The following is a 17,219-nucleotide window of genomic DNA, read 5'->3' on the forward strand; positions in this document are numbered from 1 at the left end:
AAATGTGGCACCGGAGGGAGGGAGGGAGGAGGCAGATAAGTGGATCTTCTCCTTTTGGGTGGAGCTCCACTTTAATTTAAAGAAAACTTCAGCCCAAATCCTTTTTCGTATGGATAGGCGGAGAAGGGTTAGAACCTCTGTCAAGATTTCAATGTTCTTAGTCCTTGCTAAGCAGATTTTCAAATAATTATTGGAAAAAAATCTTCCTGACATCTGTGAAAAAGACAGTAAGTGTAAAGAAATGTCCCAGACAGGGAAAAAGACAGCTATATACATTTGCCAAATTTCCCAGCTCTTACCCACTCAGCCTAAAACTACAAAAAAATGTTTTTGGCTGAACTTGAACATTAATCTTTTAGATAGCCCAGTTCATCCTAGATTGCATGAGATGTATCAGTGCTTCAGACTTCCGTGGTATTCCCAGAAACTCTTTGAAACTCAGAAACATTATTTAATTTTCTGTGCTTTTTTAACAGAGGAAGATAAAAGCAAAATTTACAATCATTTGTCTGGCAAAATGTATGTTGGAAGAAGCACATTTTGTGCATTTGACAATTCATAAATCGTTTTCAAAGAATTAGGATTAGAGCAAGATATTTCTTCTGTGATCTTTTTCCCAGCTATGAAGACACCTGAAATTTTACAACCTCTTTCTCAACGTATAGGGTTTATTTTAAAATGTAGTACAATAGCTATTTTTCAGTTTTTCATTTATTGTCAAATTTCACACACACATAATAAAAGTAATATACATAAATTACAACTTTACAAAAATAACAAGCTCTGTTAATACATTACAATTTTACATACATTACTTTAAATGGTTAAAACTGAACTCGTTGTACATGATTCTTTCCTGTACTGAAATTGCTTTCACTGCATGCTGGGATCTTCTCACAGTGTGCACTAGAAGCTGCAGCTAACTGACTGTCCCTAGCCCACTCCTTTTATACCTTCAACTTCAATTCTTTCAATCTTGCAGGCTCAGTACTATAGGTAAACATTATATATAGTGGTCTGCATGCAAACTCAGCCTACCTTGGAATGCCAACTCCTGCAGCTTGAACCTGGGCTCTGCAACCTAGGAGGTAGAACACCCCTAAGTGTTACTTAAAGCGTTTGTTACCCCAACACTTCATATTCCAGATATGTGCCTGCTATACCACGTACTTGTATGAAAAAGTATCCTGTTCGCTTTGTATTGCTTTGTTTGTGTGAAATCACCGGTGTTCCTGCCAGTCCCTAAGCTTTCCTATTAAAAACTGACTACACTAAGAAGGAGCACACAGTGTGGTCAGTTCTCTAGCTATGCTGGGAACTCAGTGTGCTCTCCTCCAATGATAAGACTTGTCCTGACACGCCTCGGCTGCACAGCCATTCACTAGGAAGCCCAGTGTGCTGCTGCTTCTCATCCTCCCAGCTCTTATGCAGCTGAGAACAGAGGGAATTTGATCACTTTTTTAAAAAAAAGGGAAAAAGGTATTTATAATGTATTTTTTATATCTATGCAAAAATGTTTTGCCTTTCATTTCTATTTTACACTGCAATGGGTTGTTTTACAAGGTGATGATTTACAATCACTTTAAAGCAGCATTAAACCGAAAAGCAAACATTTATTATTTTGCAGATTACCAATGTTTAGATATGATGGCTGGATTTTTTCCCTTTTTTAGGCTTTCTTTCTTCTATTTTCATCTGGTGATCCAGCCAGTAAGTATGTTGTTTTTTAACAGAAAAGATCTCTTGGAGTTATAGGGATGAGTCAGACCATTTACCATTAGCAGGGGTGCTTGGTATAATCAGATTTAATGTATTTATGTAAAACCTTTATCCCAAAATAAAAAAAAAAACTGTTTGCTATAACTGATTATAAAGTATTAGCTGGAGTTTGTCTTTAGTTTGTTACAGTATTTAAATCTGCTTGTACATCTAACACTTTCCTCCCCCAGACTGAAAATGCTGCTGTACAAATGTGCCCCCTGTGCTTCTTCATCCAGAGTGTTGTCTGTATAATACAGGACTGTATATTACTGTCCAGATCACCAGAGGAAAAAAGAAAACAAATATACCCACTACATCTAATAATTGGTAAGCTGCTATATATTATTTTTTGGGTTTTTGGTTTAATGCCATTTTAACTTCGAAAGAGAAAAATCAGGCCAATTTCCCTGTGTTATATGGAAGAGCTGTGTAAATTGAGGGTATATTGCCTCTTAGACAGATGTCACCTGAACAAATATTCCCACTGAAAGGTTTCCCCTCACCCCCTGTTTCTGTGACAACTCAAAAATTATTTCATACTGCTTTCTGTACAAGAAAAAATGGTCAAAAGAATCAATAGTGGGTGTGAATCTCTACAGTGGGGACACCAGTAGCAATAAATACCTGACAGAAGGTTTTAACCCATCCACATTATATCCAAGCTGAACTCTGGGATAAGAAAATATTGTCTAAATACAGAAGGCTTATAAAACCTGCTTTGTGTATTTTTTTGCAGATCTGGACAATACTTCAATGTAACATTAAAGCATAACTGAAGGCAAAACTTTTTTTAGTTTTGGATGCAATACAGAGGGATTTGAACCCCTTTCATTTTTTTTAAATTCTTTATTTAAAGGTATCCATGAAATAACACAACATGACAGAATATTATGAATGGGTACATGTAGGCCATTAAAACAATCATCAGTAGAACAGAAAATTGTGCTGCAAAACAAATTAGTCAGTAGCATCTTACAGGTATATTTCCCAATTAGAACTACCATTGAGATAAAAAGTATGGAACCTCATTGAGCCTTATGAGCATACAACTTGAGGTATCGGCTAGTAAGAAAACAAAACAAGTTTAGGAGTACAAGAATCAGAATCTGTACACATGGCCTCCGAATGGTCATACCCACAATATCAACGCACACCGAAAACGTTTTTATTTTTTTTAGAAAATAATATTTTAAAAAAGGGGAGAGAAACACCATACAGTGTCTGGGGAAAAAGGGGAGGTGATGTGAAAAGAGAAGAAGTAAATAAAAAGAGATGTTTCGGGAGGAGTCCGTTAATTTGTGGACAATCTGCAGAACTTGTCGCCAAAAATGTTGGATATATAGACTGTCCCAAAAGATATGAAATGTTGTACCAACCTGCATCTTCAACAAGAGGAGCTGTGTCCATTTTATATGTGGTCCCTTTGTATTTTCTACACAAGGAATATTTGTGGGCAAAGAAATGTATGCAAAGCTTCCAGTCATCAGTAAATGTGGTATTCAGGTCCCTTTCCCATTTGGATACATATGGAGGATCCTGCTGGGAAAATAGGTCAAGCAGGATACGATATGAGGAAGAGAGTGATTTACGAGTGGGGCCTTTACTGAGGCAGAGGTCTTAAAAGGTAGTGAGGCGCCTAGTAAAGCGGGAGGGAACATAGAAAACAAGACAACTGTAATAGCTTCCATCTACCCAATGCTGAGCTGGAGAGGGTTCCATAAAGATCTGAAAGTTGAGCCCAGTCCTAGGCTCTAATAAATTTGGTTCTATTAGGGGATGGGATTGATGAAGATAGTTCTTTGCCATATTGTACTTCCAGTGACCAGTATGAGAGAGTGAGAGTGATAACACCACATTTAACACACCTGCTCCCCATTCACACCTGAGATCTTGTAACGCTAATGAGTCACATGACACCCAGGAGGGAAAATGGCTAACTGGGCCCAATTTGGACATGTTAACCACTTCAGCCCCAGAAGATTTGGCTGCTCAAAGACCAGGCCCTGTTTTGCGATTCGGCACTGCGTGATTTTAACGGACAATTGCGCAGTCGTGCGACACTGTACCCAAATGAAATTGATGTTCTTTTTTTTTACCACAAACAGAGATTTTGGTGGTATTTGATCACCTGTGCAATTTTTATTTTTTGCGCTATAAACAAAAAAAAGAGCGACAATTTTGAAAAAATAACAATATTTTTCACATTTTTTTTATATGAAATTCTCAAAAAAAAATGTAAAAATCAAAATTTTTTAACATTTTAGGCCAATTTGTTTTCTGCTACATATTTTTGGTAAAGAAAAATAACGATAAGCATATTTTGAAAAGTTATTGCGTTTCTAACTACGGAAAGGTTTATGTCATTTTTATTGTTTTTTTTTAAACTAGTAATGGCTGCGATCTGCGTTTTTTTTTTTTTTTTTTTGCAGGACTGTGACATTGTGGCGGACAGATCGGACCCCTGACTGACATTTTTGACACTTTTGGGGGCACCAGTGACATTACTACAGTACTCAGTGCTATAAATATGCACTGTTACTGTAAAAATAACACTGACAGGGAAGGGGTTACCTTTATTGGTGATCAAGGGGTTAAGTGTGTCCCTAGGGGTGTGATTCTAACTGTTAGGGGGCATGGCTAGTGAAGTAACCACAGAGACATGCGATCCTATATAGTAGGAACGCATAGCCTCTGTGCCTACTTCAGTGAGAATTTCTTGTTTACATCAGCCGTCTGTCTTTCTCCCTCTCCTGTGGGAGATCGCGAGTGGCCGGCGGCCATCGGAGCTGCCGGTCACACGCGCTGGCTAGGCAGGGAATGAGTGGGGGTGGGAGTGCGCCTCCGGCGTCACGCATTTGCCCCCTACAGGCTCTTTGGCAAGCGAAGTAGTACTACGTCCCTTTGCCTGTAAGCGGTTGCATGCCGCAGTAAATATACAGGAGGCAGTCGGCAAGTGGTTAAGTTAGGGGTGTACTCACTTTTGCTGCCAGCGGTTTAGACTTTAATGGCTTTGTGTTAGATGATTTGAGGGGACAGCAAATTTACACTGTTATATAAGCTGAACACTCACTACTTTACATTGCTGTAAAGTGTCATTTCTTCAGTGTTTTTACATGAAAAGATATACTGTAATAAAATATCCATGTGTGCTATATGTCCACTAAGCCAGGAATGTAAATTCTACACTTTGAAAAAAGTAGGGGAAAGAAAGTTGTAGATCAACAGATACAATTTATGTAGGAGAATTTGTTTCACCTCTGTATCACCTGGGCCAGTCACTCCACTGGGTATATGTAAGAGTTTACAACCACTTTAACTTGTTGCCACCTATGTAAGGGCCCTTTGCCAGGAGTGTGCTCTGAAAATGTGGCTCCACAGCTGGCTGTCAACATCTCCACTGCAGAGCTCTCCTCCATTCCTGATATAGCTTCTGTTTAGAAGAGGTAAGTCTCAGGTAGTAATTGTGTGTTTTCTTGCCTTTATAAAAGAAAAACGTTCTGTGGCATGGGTGCTCCCACCATGTGCATTTTACTCCTCTATGCTCCAGCCATGCCCCCAAGAACAATTCTAAAGATTAGAAAACTCAGTAAAATGATACCTACTCTAGACAGTCAACATGCCAGACAATTAATAATAAGGCCAGTTTCAGCGGCATCTATATATTTTCCTGTCTGCTTTCATTTAAGTGACATTTTTCAGAATATGTATATAATGTAGAAGGTCTACATGTGGATAAATATGTGCTATATGTTCACTAAGCCAGGAATGTGAGTACTATGCCCTGTCTTTCTGCTCCACTTCTACTCTCATTGTAACAGTGTTACTCTCGTATGTACTTTGCTTTATTTATCTGCAGATCAAAGGAAGGCACTTCAATCTGCATTGTCAGCTACAGCCACCAGACGAGGAAAAATAGCAATTTTTTAAAAATAATATGTGTTACTATTTGACTCCTTTTTAACCCCTATTTTATCCTAACCAGCCCTAATTTATTTTTTCCCCTTCTCCCCTTACCTATTATTTTGTTTTAGATGTCTTTATTTATTTCTATCTTGCTAATCATCAATATTATATTTTTTTTTATATCTTATTTTTTTTATTCATTCTTTTTTTTTAGTGTTGCATTAAAAAAGTGCAAAAAAAAAAAAAAAAGTCTTATTTTATTTGTAAATAACATTGCATTGTTTTTTGCTGAAATCAGAATTTTAGTGCAATTTTACAGGACAAATTATAGAATAAAATGTATACGTTTTCAGTAACATTACATTTGGTATGGTAAAAAGCTATTGTCGAACAAACAGCCAAATAACAGAAATGTACAAAGTACGTTGGTCCATAGGGAATTACCAAAAGTATTTGGGTGCCTGCCTTTACACGCACATGAACTTTAATGGCATCCCAGTCTTAGTCCATAGGGCTCAGTATTCAGTTGGCCCACTCTTCGCAGCTTTAACAGCTTCAACTCTTCTGTGAAGGCTGCCCACAAAGTTTTGGAGTGTGTTTATAGGAATGTTTGACCATTCTTCCTGAAGTACATTTGTAAGGTCAGACACTGATGTGTATGAGAAGTTCATGTGCCTGTAAAGGCAGGCGTCCCAATAATTTTAGTAATATAGTGTAGGTGTAAGCCCTAATGTGGTTAAACAGTCTTTCACTCGCTATAAAGTATTTCTGTCTATTCAGCTCTGATGCTTAAAGCGGAGTTCCACCCTGGGATACTTTTTTTTAATAAAGTCAGGCCTAGTACATTTCACAATGGCTAGCCTCTGATCTGTCCCGGGTTGCACTTACCTTTTAGGACAAATACTTACCTTGAAAAAGTATTGTCCAGTGCTGCCATCTCAGGTGTGGGCAGCTTGAAGCCAGCGCGATCCTCTTCTGCGTCCTTTTCCGTCTTCTTCGGTCCCACGATGCACTGCACCGGCCCCGCCGTCACTTCCGGTGCGCGCGCGTCATCCCTCCACAGCTTCTGGGCATGCCCAGAAGCTGTTTAGAAGGGAATGACGCGCGCGCCCCGGAACTGACGTCGGGGCCGGTGCAGGCGCAATGATTCCTGGGAGCGATGACGTTCAGCTCCCAGGAATCATTGCAAAGCCAGGAAGTGACGACGGGCTGTGGCCGCCGAGGGGAGGAAGAAGGAAGTAAGGTAAGTATTTTCTTCTCTACGAGGTAAGTAAAAAAAAAAAAAATGCGATTATCCATTTGTTTTTCAGGTGACCCGGAGCGAGAAGATGGAGGTAAGTATCATTTTAGGGAGGAACTCCACTTTAATACATTTCTGCCAGACAGGGCAGGATGCCTGTATTTTCACCGCTCTAGTTTGGTTACATTTACAGTCCTCCTCCCCACCCTACAACTGGACAGTGAAAGTAGAAGCAGCAGATTTGATCTATGCTTTCTGCTCCAATCAACTTGGTCCTTGTATTGCAGCACAATTGATTGGCTCCTTGCACTGCTTCTCGCTTTCCCAGTTTGAGATCTATTGTACAAAGAAGGTAAGTGTTTGATATCAAGTCAAATTCAGACACTTACATGGATTGTAGTTAAAAAAAAAACACAACAAATGATGTATTCTTGTATACCAATCAGAATTATTTGTGTCTTTTTTGTCTGTCTGGAGTTCAGCTTTAGCACCTTTTGCAGTGCCTGGTAAAGGCCTGGGTGGTAAAATTGAGAGTTCTTAGCGGAGAGCAATGGTCCTTTAGAAACATTTGAGGCTAAATAATTAATAACATGCCTATTGTGATAATGAAAACATAAATGTATTAATACAACTGCATTCTCTGTACTTTGCACATGTACATTCTTTTATCATAGAAAGTAAATTATATATAAACGTAAATTCTGAAGGCTCTTTTCTTTTCCGGTTATTTTCTCTTAAATGTTCCATATGGACTTATGAAAAGAAGGCTTTTTAACAAATAATGTGGAGAATGACTGATCATTGATTTCAAATTGCATTTAAGTCACAACTGCAATAAATGTGGTGCCCTTTCTTCAATGAATCAGAATCCTAATGATCATATAAATATTGTAAACAATATTGTAAATGTTCAAGAATCTGGCACATCTCCTTCTTAGGTAAATGTTTTGAGTAAAGGTACACGTTTAAAGGTTATAATTAGGTGTTTTTGTTGTTTTTTTCTTTTTTAAACTTGACTTTTTGATAATGCTTTAGAAATATTCCTCCATATAATCTAAGTTAATTGCAAGTATGACTATTCCAACAATTATAGAAAATTATTGGTCCTTCTATGACATAAAGTACTCTTATTAAAAAGGTATTTTTTCCTGAGATTTTTATTAACCCTGGCTGATAGCTGAAAGTAATCATGTACCCAGGAGAGAAAATCCTTATGAAAGCTCATATGGCCTATTAAGTCGTTGAATGAAAATTAATACATTTCATTTAGGAAAGCTTTAATGTTCATGCCATTATTTCTAATAACCTGTATGAATATGGTTACATTTAATAATACAGTAGTTACTCTTTTAGTGTAGTCACTGCTCAGTAGGTCTCAGTTTAATCTTACTTTGTGTGGTATTGTTGGTATTCAGCTTGTACTATATCTCACTACATTCGATTAGACTGTTTTCTTTCTAAAGTCCCCTACCCAAAAAATATAAAAGTCACCAATATGCTTGAACAAAGATAATGTCAGTACACAGTGTAAAATAAACAATAATTATAATATTTTCCCTCTGCAGTATTTTCATTGTTCAATTTCCTGTCAAAAAAACAAGTAAAATCTGTGATATTGATCATAGAGACACAGTCAAAACAAACATAAAAATGTTAAGTTTTCCATTCATTTTAAAGCTTTGCTTGGGCTTCTCCTACCTATTACCTAAACTTTAAGTAATGGCTTTATAATATTCAAGTGGTTGTAAAGGCTAAAGTTTTATTTTATCCTAATACATTTTCTACATTAGGGTAAAAAACCTTTTAGTTGCAGCACCCCCTAAATATTTACCCTAGCCCGATCTCAGTCCAGCACTGTGCCTAAGAGCAGCGGCGCTGCTCTCTCTCTCTCAACTCAGTGAGATTAGCAGGAGCCATTGGCTGCTGCTGCTGTCAATCAAATCCAGTGATGGAGAATGGGAGGCGGGGCTGACCCACATTGTGAGTGTCAATAAATGCAAACAGTGTGGCTTGGGAGCAAGCAAGCCGCTTGCTAAGGGGGTCCTCAAAGGCAGGAGGAAGCAAGAGTGCATATGGAAGACCCCAGAAGAGGAGATGACATGTGCAATTCTTTCAGTACGAATCTAAATTTAGACAAATTTTTGGTTATTGGGAGATATGGATGTATCTGAATCTATAAATGACAATAGTAATACATTTTATTGAAATTCATTTAGTTGTGTTTTGTTTATTCGTTGTTTTCTAACGAATTCCAAATGTTCAGAACAATTTGAATTTAGATCAGTCGAAAATTGAACAACCAATCTGAATTCTGTGTGAAGCTTAGCTGGTTGTTAAGGAGCAGGCTGGCAACCCGGGCGCTGTGTTCTTAATAACTGGTGACTCATCAGCTGTCAGTGGGAAAACAAAATGTAAACAAAAGAATGGCTGGCAATTAAAATTCGGAAAAAAAAATACAGCGTGCAGGTCCACCCTATCAATACCAGACCCCTTGGGTTGACATGGGTTAACAATCATGACCCATCTGCTGACAGCGGGATTCCTCGCTAACAGCAGAATGTAAAAAAAAAACAAATACTGTTTTACATTTTCAAAAAAACACAGAGTGGAGGCCCCCCTCAATCTATGCCAGACCTTTCAGATCTGGTATGGATTTTAAGGGGAACCTCATGCCAAAATGGAAAAAAATTGTGTGGGGTCCCCCTCAAAATCCATACCAGACTCTTATCTAAGCATGCAGCCTGGCAGGCCAGGAAAGAAAAGAACACCCCCCTTCCTGAACCATACCAGGTCACATTCCCTCAACATGGAGGGATACTTTTGGGCAGGGGGCTCCCCCCCTAAGCACCTTCTCTTTATGTTGGTGGGGAAAAGGGCTTCTTCCCCACAACCCTGGTCCAAGCAGGCCCCCAGATTTCACCCCCCAATGTGAATGAGCATGGGGTACATAGTTCCCCTACTCATTCACCAACATTTTTTAAAAAAAGTTAAACACAACAGTTTTCGACTAGTCCTTTATTTAAAAAAACATAAAAAACGCTGACCTGAATGGAAAAAAAAGTCACCCGCCGAACAAAACTGTTCCCATCCAGACCACAGCCATCTGACAGGTAAATATAGGGACAGGGGTCTACCTCTCAAAACCCATTGTGTTTTTAATAACTTTGACTTTTTTGGGGGGAATAAGTAGGTGTGCTATGTAACCAAAGCTCATTCACATGGGGGGATCTGGGGGCCCCCTTGTTAGAGGGGCTTCCAGATTTTGATAAGTCACACCCTTTCCCAGGAATGTGGGGAAGAGGCTTTTGTCCCCATCAACATGAGGACAAGGTGCTTTAGGAAGGGGGATCCCCCCTGCCCCAAATCAACCCCCATGTTGAGCGCATGTGGCCTGGTATGGTTCAGAAGGGGGGCCTGGCCATGCTGCATGCATAGATAAGGGTCTTGTATGGATTTTGGGGGACCCCATGCCATTTTTTTTTTTATTTAGGCATGGGGTTCTGAAGGGCCTGGTATGGATAGGGTGGGACTCCCATGCTATTTATTTCCCCAAAATGTTAATTGCTGGCAATTCTTTTGTTTACATTCGGTCATCAGTTATTATCAGCTTGCTGGCTCACTCCTTATCAACCAGCTATTCTTTACACAGAATTCAGATTGGTCCATCAGTTTTTAATCCATCCAAATTTGAATTGTTCCAAAAATTTTAGTTAGTTAAAAAGTGATTAAATGAAATTAAACTAAACAAAACAAACCCTGAAACAAATCAACAAAATGAAATTAGTAACATAAAATCTGAAACTATCTGAAACAAAACTAAACACATTTTTACAATTTGCACATGTCTTGAGAGGACAAAAGGGCTGATCTGCATAAAATTATTGCACAAAGCAGGTAGGTATAACATTTGTTATTAAAAAAAAAAAGACTTTAACATCACATTTACCTATTTTTGTTCATTGCACTATGTTTTAGGTTACAAACATATTTTTTTATTAGTGAAGATTCAGCCAATTTGCTTTATTTTTCATTTTAATAGAAACAGTTAAAGTATATATTAAGGTGTATATAAAGGTAAAATAAAAAAAAAAAAAATACAGCACATCTCTGGAATACCGTTACATCCTCATTAGTAGGGAGAGTACAGAAAATACTTCTTGATCTGCCATAAATAGAGAATGCTCATACCTTCCTCTTTGACATGGCAACAGAGTTCTGGATTAAACGTGGTGTTAACCTTATCCACTTCATTTTTGAGGTATTACAAAAACACAGACCTCCCCTCATCACCCCCTCCTCCTCATCTCCATAGCCTCTCCTTATACACAATCAGAGTACACAGGAAGATATTTGCTTGCAAGCTTTCTGGGAATATCAACACCTATTTTTGGCACATAATAAACATATACAATGAACCAGGAGATCATTGTTAGGGTTTATGTACATTGTAAAAAAGGGGTGAAAGTTATAAAAGCTACTGGACCAGACTGGCATATGGCATTTCTCCATTTACTAACACAATTTGTATGTCTGAAAGCACTTGCATGCTGGCTTGAGGTTCTCTAGACAGCATAAGTGAGCTGGATTCAAAAATGTATCTAAACTCAAAAAAAAACAAAAAACTAAATGTAATATTTTGCAGTATACTAGTTCTTTTATACAATGAGAGTGAAGAATATGTATCTACCCAAGGTCCCCTACGAACATATAATCACTCACCCTGCGCTCTATACAAAACACATGGATAAACAACTTGATGTATAAAAGCTGACACACAGTCTAAGCAGCTGTTATAAATAAATAAAATGCAAAGTAGGTGTTTGAAGGATTATTGACATAGGACGTAAATAAACCAAAAACACTAATAGCGCTATAAAACAAGGGACATCTATGCACACGCACAAGTCCATAAAACAGTCTATTAGAAGGTCCACGTGGAGACTTCTGTATCTCCCTGAGTTTGTTGGTCAAGGGAAAGGTGTGAGGGACCTGGATTGAAAGCACCACACTTCCACCACTGCCAAGTGCTCCCCCCCTGTAATGGGAACTCACCAGATGACCGGTGTAAGTAAGCCCTTCACAATATCCACCTCTCTCAGGATACACGTCTCCAGAACCAAATCTCTTAGCCTTCTCATCCAAAAGGTACTCCGTCCACCCAAGTATATAAAATGAACAGAATAGGGGCGAACAATAGTGTAATTCTGCAAAGAAAAATTTTATTAAAACACACACAAAGAGCCCCTCTCCCCTCAAGATGTCTACACACAGGAAGCCAAACTTAGTGAAGGCATGTAGTACGCTTAATGACCACCAGTTCCAGAACGACCCCTTACGGTGCTGAGGAAGGTGTCCGGCGTATGAAGTGAGATGTTATGGCGACCGCGCACACACGCTCTGACGCGTTTCGTCGTAAAGACTTTATCAAAGAGCATGTGTGCGCGGCGCGGTCGGCATATATTTATATAAACGCCGGCGCATGCGCCGCCGCGCTGCGCCGGACCGATTACCAAAAACACATCCTCTGCTGACACTTCCGGTCAGACTATTGAGATCTAGCTCCGCCCCTTCCGGCGCACCAGTCATCGTACTGACGTCCGTCCGGAAGTGCGTCATCATTGAGTTCCGGGTCGGCGAGTGCGATGTGTCCCTAGACACATCCGCTCAGCGTCAAGAGGAGGCGACTGTGAGTACACAACGTCACCTACCCTCGCCGCACTACTTCCGGATCCGGACTGACTCACAGGAAATGACATTTGTTTATGTCCATTCACAGCAATATGCAATCTACGGCCATACAAACCAAGTACAATGCATAAATATGCAAACTACTACATTTTCATGCGGTGTCATTATGTTGCACTAGATGCCTTTACTGTACATTATTCTCATACAATAATGGGACATATAATATAATATAAAAACATTGCAATGCAAACTTGATAAGCACCTATATAAAATATATAGTATATAATATATATAAAAAAATATAAAATTATAAAATTATAAGAAAGGCATCAAACATCTGATAGCTCCCATTAGATATCAAATTATATAAAATATATATACCCCATAGTTTTAAAATATATAGGTGCAGGAATGTAGGCACAAAGAGCTACAGATGACGCTGTGTCTTACAGCGAAACGCGTCTAGCGATTGGTCGAGTGAGTACCACGTGATTCCCGGCTGGTGGATTGTATGCTGCGGGAGCAGCTAACCGCCGAGCCGTCCTGTGTATTCCTGCATGTGTTTTAATTATGTTTGTGAGTATAAACCCCATTGTTTTACCCCAATAAATGCTTTATCAAAACGATCTTCACTATGATCGGCTTTCTTTTATGAGGATATCGGGGATGGATCTTCACCTTCCAGCAATGAGCGCATACTAAGTGGAGAAGCATTGTGCAACAGTTCTTTTACATGCCTGAAAATAACTACTTGGTGGTGAGTAGATAACCAAAGGGGGAGACCCCGAATAAAGCACAGACTGAGCACTCAAGCACTTGTATGATTCTAAGAGGAAGGATTTACCATATCGCAAGGATGAATTAATTGGACATTCATTCATTTATTTATTTAAGAGCACTTTATGATTTTATTCTATGAAGTTTTTGATTGATTTTTTATGCATTTACAAAATTTTTGATATTAATACTAGTAATTTTAAGCAATCACAGTTTTACATCTTTTATGTAGTGGCTGCATTAATTTTTTATTTTTTTTTATCTCAGGCTCTTTCCATTTTTTTTATCTGGCAATCCTGTGAATAACATACTTTCTGTCCCTGGGTTCCTGTACCCGTACTTACTCCGCTATAACTAAAGAAGTCATGGCTGTCAGCCAAGCTGGACTTCAAACATATCTGGCTTCCCAATTTGGCTGCAAAAGTGGAAATTTACTTTAAATTGGATTAATTGCCATTAATCCTCACCACTGCAGGGACTATGTAACAGCCGTGTTCCACCCTGATACTAAAGGGTTCAGCCTCAGATACATCCTTGACTTAGCAGGAGCACTTCTGTATGAACTGAAAATGTAATTCACCTAAATATGTACATGCATATTTGTCTTAACTCCTCCTCTCTCTAGGACCCTGATGATTCAGGTTTTCATTTTGTTTCTTAGGGCTCCTTCACACATGTTGATTATGAAAAACAAAGCAATGCTTATTAACAGTCCTATAGCATTTGTGTCCTATTTATTATGTGTTTTTATTGTGTTTATGAAGCATTAAAAACACTCCAAAAATGCCCAATGGAAGCTTTGCTTTTCTAGTGTGAACTGCTTAAAGGGGAAAATGATGTGGAGAAAATGATCTACTACGAGGCGTGGTTGTGTTGTTATGATCATGGAAAGAATGGCCCAGCTGAAAAAGAAGAGGATGTTGTGCTGGTACTGGGTTTATCCCATAGACTCACAGAGAATATCCAAGGGTCATTTCCATACTCATTATCACAAATGGCAGATGTACCACCAAAAGTTCTTCAATTACACTCATATAAAGGTGTCCACATTTTATGCCCTTCTTGAGATTATTAGGCCCCGACTGATGTGAGCCACAACTGATATGATGTGCCCTGTGTCACCCGAAAAATGTTTCCTTTTAACTTTGTAGTAAGCCATGAATAAAAAAGAAATATATATATATATATATATATATATATATATATACACACACACACACTGAACAAAATTATAAACGCAACTTAAAAGGCCTATTTTTCACAAATCTGTCTAAATCTTTGTTAGTGAGCACTTCTCCTTTGCCGAGATAATTCATCCACCTCAAAGGTGTGGCATATCAAGATGCTGATTAGACAGCATGATTATTTCACAGGTGTGCCTTAGGCTGACCATAATAAAGGCAACTCTAAAATGTGTAGTTTTACTATATGGGGGGTCAGTAAGTATCTGGTGTGACCACCATTTGCCTCACGCAGTGCAACACATCTCCTTCGCATAGAGTTGATCAGGTTGTTGATTGTGGCCTGTGGAATGTTGGTCCACTGCTCTTCAATTGCTGTGCAAAGTTGCTGGATATTGTCAGGACCTGGAAAATGCTGTCGTATACGCCGATCCAGAGCATCCCAAACATGCTCAATAGGTGACATGTCCAGTGAGTATACTGGCCACTGGGATGTTTTCAGCTTTCAGGAATTATTTACAGATCCTTGCAACATTGGGCCATGCATGCTGCAAAATGAGGTGATGGTTGTGGATGAATGGCACCACATTGGGCCCCAGGATCTCATCACGGTATCTCTGTGCATTCAAAATGGCATCAATAAAATGCACCTGTGTTCGTTGTCCATAACATACGCCTACCCATACCATAACCCCACCGCCACCATGGCCCACTCGATCCACAACATTTACATCAACAAACCGCTCACTCACACAATGCCATATACGCTGTCTGCCATCTGCCCTGTGCAGTGAAAACTGGGATTTATCCGTGAACAGAACACCTATCCAAAGTGGCAGGCGGCATCGAATGTGAGCATTTTCCCACTCAAGTCGGATACAATGACAAACTGCAGTCAGGTCGAGACCCCAAAGAGGACAATGAGCATGCAGATAAGCTTTCCCTGAGACACTTACATGAATGAGGTGAAAGACAAGCAGTACAGATCGTATAGCTGAGAAGTTTTCATGCGAGACTCGCGTCCGGCTGCAGCACGGACCGCGAGTGACGTAATGACGGCACGCCTCCCCTGCTGACGCGTTTCCTCCAATAGGACTTCAACTGAGAATTACGACACGAGTCTCGCATGAAAACTTCTCAGCTATACGATCTGTACTGCTTGTCTTTCACCTCATTCATGTAAGTGCAACCTTTATACTGAAATAAAACTGTATTAAGGGTAATACACTATCAGCCTCCTTTATGTTTTCTATACAAATCGGAGCTCACTGTGGAAACTGTCAAGCTATCGGCCTTTTTTGAGGGAGGAGAGAATATCGCTTCACAGCCATATCATAGGGATTGCTGAGCCTGTTTGCAGTTGACTTCTGGTAAGAGGCCAAACTTGCTTGTGTCACACTGGAGGTTGTTCACGTTTGAAGGTGGTTTGAGTTAAGGAGGAATTACACTTGGTGGAGGGACATCTTAATCTTCTTCACAATTTTTCTTTCATAATAAGAATTTTCCACTTCTTGGGCTGTGGTTGATCTTCTCATCTATATTTCAGCGAGAGGAGTCTTTCTTTGTTACGGACTTTCACATTATTCAACCAAGTTCACCATTTTATGTTTATTTGTTTTTTGCACCATTTACTATTTTTGTACGGCTCTTTAGAGCTAATTATTTGAAAATTTGTATGTGGTTTTTATCACATTGTATATACAGCACATTTCACTTGTATGTGAATCTCACCTACACAGAATAAGCGCACTTTGTATTTTACACATTCAAATATATATTTTTTCAGTTGCAGCTATTCATCTATCAGCGCACCCTTTTCCTCAACATTTGAGAAAAATAGGCCTTTTATGTACATAGAAAAAGTCTTAGATCTTTGAGTTCAGCTCATGAAAAATGGGGGCAAAAACAAAAGTGTTGCGTTTATAATTCTGTTCAGTGTACATTGGAGGGACTCTAAAATACTCCCAATTACTCTTTTAATAATTTTTCCAAAAAATGTATCTGATACAGTATATGCTTCAACATATTCTCACATGCTTTCATACATATTGAGTGGAGTGATTATTTATATTTTTTAATACATTATGCAGAGTGACTTCTCAAGACTCTTATAATATATATTTTGTAAAATATTTATTGAATATTGTTTTTAACGTATGTTAATTTGTAATAGCGATTTTTAATCTCTAGTATTTAGCGCTTTTAGATGTCTCTTTATTATTAAGTGTGTATTCTTGTTTAATTGTGCTGATGTATAGCTTGTTTTATTGCTTTTTTCCTTATTGTTTCTTTGTGATCAACAATCAAAAAGCACCTAATTAGTACATGTCATTATGTTGCCACTGTGATTATTTAAATGCAGCTCTCCCCCCTCCCCGCATCACTTGAGGAAGCAGCGAGCATGCTCTGTACGGAACTCGCACATTGTCTGCAACCACGCGTTGTGGTTTTTTTCCCCTCTGGTGAAGTCACACACCTGTCAGCATTGGGCTCCAACCCACCATCAAACAAATTTCACCAGGAACGATTCGGACTTGCCGGAGTTCCCTGCCATACCGCAGTGTATACCATTCCGAATTGAAGACACGGATCAATTTTTCCATCTCATTGTCACCTACAGATGAGCCCGTTTATCTTTAATTCCATGTGAGTTTGAATTTGGCTGGATG

The sequence above is a fragment of the Pelophylax lessonae genome (genome assembly GCF_965119305.1).
Source record: "Pelophylax lessonae genome assembly, chromosome: 1".
In the NCBI taxonomy this organism is placed as follows: domain Eukaryota; kingdom Metazoa; phylum Chordata; class Amphibia; order Anura; family Ranidae; genus Pelophylax; species Pelophylax lessonae.